This window comes from Myotis brandtii, unplaced genomic scaffold (genome assembly GCF_000412655.1).
Source record: "Myotis brandtii unplaced genomic scaffold, ASM41265v1 scaffold482, whole genome shotgun sequence".
In the NCBI taxonomy this organism is placed as follows: Eukaryota; Metazoa; Chordata; class Mammalia; order Chiroptera; family Vespertilionidae; genus Myotis; species Myotis brandtii.
In genome coordinates this window covers 1,445,311-1,449,025 of record NW_005368420.1, presented here as the reverse complement: position 1 = coordinate 1,449,025, position 3,715 = coordinate 1,445,311, and positions in this window count along the sequence as shown.

Sequence of the window (3,715 nt, the reverse complement as noted above, 5' to 3'; positions counted from 1 at the left end):
TGTAAAAAAACCAATAAAATATATTTTAAAAATAAATAAATAAATAAATTATATAGGAAAATGTGCATAGGTTTTACGCAAATACTGCCATTTTACATAAGGTATGTGAGCATCCACAGATTTTGGTATCTGAAGAGGGTCCTGGGACCAATCCCCTGCGGACACCAAGGGACAGCTGTAATGTACAAAGGTGGTGGGTGAGCCCGGGAGCCCTCTCCAAGCTGATTGTCGGTTTTTACAGAGCCAGGCTCTAGGCAAGGGGGGCCCTGCTGTAGCAGCTGCCCAAATATCATCTTGGTTAACCAAGTAGAGAATAAAGTAAATATAATGCAGCTTTATCATTAGGAATAATCACCAGTATTTCTGAAGCCTCATTCTCAGTATTCAAGAATATCTCCTATAAATCTAATACTAGAACACCCATCAGGCCTAGGGCAAAGTTTATAGAAAATGGGTGTTATCATGCCTTTAACACACAAATGCATCTGTATGACTATTGCTTAAAAACAGAGCTGATGGCCCAGGAAAGCCCAGGGAATATGTATGGAATAGAAGCTATTCTCAGACTTCCAGGATTATAATGAACATCTGTTGTTGTTGTGTGTGTGTGTGTGTGTGTGTGTGTTTTGGTGTGTTTTGGGGGGGGGCGTATATTACGTCTAATTGTCAGAGCCCGTTTTAAGCAGTAGTTACATTTTGGAGTGAATCTGATGAAATCAAAATTTATGAAAGACTTGATGTATTACTCAAGATAGTTTCTGTGACCTTTTAAGTTTGCTGAAAGAGGAAGCAAGTGTATATTATAAAAGCAGTTAAAATAAGAATACACGTGGAGATATAAAATAGTATCAGCTCCTAGACCTTAGGGAAGATACCTTACCTCATGACCTGGTCCCCCAAACTCCAGTTTATTTAGAAGTAAGTTTTTATAAAAACTTGACGTAAGTAGAACTATTTCTCAGTCCAATCCTTTGTAATGTAGTGTCATAAAAATAATAGACTAGCACATAAACTTGCTTTTTATTTTTCTATTTGTAACCAAAAGCATTGCATAATCAGGCAGGAACCAGGAAGTAAAAATAATCACCCAATTAAACCAAGTGATCTGTTTTCATTACTCCTGCAGGAATAAAAAATAAGGATTAAACACAGCCAGCAAGTTTCTTTGTCAAATTTGAAAATTCTTCCCATGTAAGTCATATCTTAATAGAATAAAAATGAAATTTTTATTAAGGCTTTTAATTCAATGCTGCCCTTTCAGTATTTTTAACTGTGGTGAAAACTACAATCTAAAATTTACCTTCTTAACCATCTTTAAGTGCATAGTTCAGTAGTGTTAATATATTCACATTGTTGTGCAATGTATTTCCAGAACGTTTTCATCTTGCAAAACTGAAACTCTTTACCCATTAAACAACTTTCCATTCCCCCTCCCTCAGCCCCTGGCAACCAGTCTGCTCTCTGTCTCTATGAATGTGACTACTCCAGGTTCCTCGTGTAAGTGGAATCATACGATATTTATCTTTTTGTGATCAGTGTGTTTCACTTAGCCTAACGTCCTCAAGGTTCGTCCATGCTGTAGCATGTGACAGGATTTCCTTCCTTTTTTTTGGCTGAACAGTCTTTTTTCATATCATTTTTATGGTACAATCTATTCTAATCTTAAACATCCTTGCCGGTATTGCCTATTAAAATGTCCCAGGAGCATGTTCAAATGCAGAATGATGAGAAGCAAGCTGAAATGCACATTTGACCTTCCGAATTCTCTTGTCAAGAAATCAAAAGAGGTGATAAAGTCATTAAACAATGTAGGACTTCCTCAGCATGAGAAAAACTATTCGATGCTAAATTAGCAGTCAGGCCTGAAAGACTTTGCAAGCCTCTTGTATGGAAGGTTTTGAGTTGTTTGTCTAGAAATGTATTTGACCCATTACAACTTTTTTGAAGAACTTTCTAATATATCTCTGCTGCCTGGGTACCTTTTTCCTTCAGGCCTGCAGTCTTTCTAACTTCTTCAGATGGAGTCAGCTGTATTTCTGTTTTCGAATAACATTCCTCCCCTATTCTGTCATAGCAACAGCCTCATGTCCCACTGTTCATTAAGAGAGTGCAATGGTCACACAACCTAACAATACTCATTTTTTATTTTATTTTTTAGTATTTTTTTTATTGATTTCAGAGAGTAAGGGACAGGGAGAGAGGGATAGAAGCATCAATGATGAGAGAGAATCATTGATCGGCTGCTTGCACGCCCCTCTTGCATGCCCCGCACTGGGGATAGAGCCCACAACCCAGACATGTGCCCAACCAGAAATCGAAACATGACCTCCTGGTTCATAGGTCAACACTCAACCGCTGAGCCATGCTGGCTGGGCAATACTCATGTTTTAAAATAAGCAGAGTTCATTTTCATTCTTCCTGCTTTAACTTTTTAACAGCTATATAATGAGATATAATTCACATATAATTCAGTTCACCCATTTAAAAATGCAATGGTTCTTAGTGTATTCCCAGAATTGTGCAACTATCACCACATTGACTTTGTGGACATTTCACCACCCTCAAAAGACGCTCTTCACCCATTAGCAGTCACTCCTCATTTACATCAGGTCCCCCAGCCTTAGACAACCACTAATCTACTTTCTACCTCCATAGATGTGCCTTCTATAAATAAAACTATGCACTGTGTGGTCATTTTGTGTCTGACTTCCTTCCATGGTATAATGTTTTCAAGGTCATCTGTGTCATAGTATGTATCATTACTTCATTCCTTTTTTAATTTTTGAAAATATACATAACAAAATTTACCATTTTTAAGTGTACATTTCAGTATTTTACATTCCCATTGCTGTGCAACCAATCTCCAGAACTCTCTTCATCTTGTAGAACTCAACTCTATTCCCATTAAACAACAATTTCCCATTCTCCTCTCTCAGCCTCTGGCATCCATCATCCTACTTTGTCTCCATGAATTGGACTCCTGTAGGTATCTCGTATCAGTGGACTCATACAGCATCTGTCCCTTTGTGACTGCTTTGTTTCATGTAGCGTCATATCCTCAAGAACCTTGTCATTCATGTTGTGGCCCGTGTCAGCATTTCCTTCCTTCTTCAATCTCTCTTATGACTGACTGATATTTCATTATATGGATATACCCCATTTTATCCACTCAGCAATTGATGGACATTTGGGTTATTTCTACTTTTTGGTTATTTTGAATCATGCTACTATGAACATTAATCTTCAGGTTTCTATGTAGATATGTTTTCAGCTCTCTTGGGCATAAACCTTGGAGTAAAATCGCTGAGTCATATGGCAACTCTGTTTAATTTTTTATGGAATTTGCAAAACTTTTTCAACTTTGTACCATTTTACATATCCATGGTGAGGAGCCCCCCAGCTGTCATGTATAAAAAGACCTCGAGGGCTTAGGTTAGCCAGTAACTGGAAATTCACAGTTGCCTCATATATTCCTCTTCCAAGATGTGTCTGCCTTGAAGTGGCAGTCATTATTATTTTTGGATTCTTAGTAGTTTTCATCTCAGAAATCAACCTTATAAAGAGGTTCCGGAGACACTCTGCCACCTGCTCCTTTACCCTGGGGTCCCAGTCTTTTCCCACTTCTCACCAGGAAAACCCACTTGTCCCATCATGCCTTGCCAATAATGGAAGGGGACTAGTCATGGGTTAGTTTTAGTTTAGGACTAGTACAAGA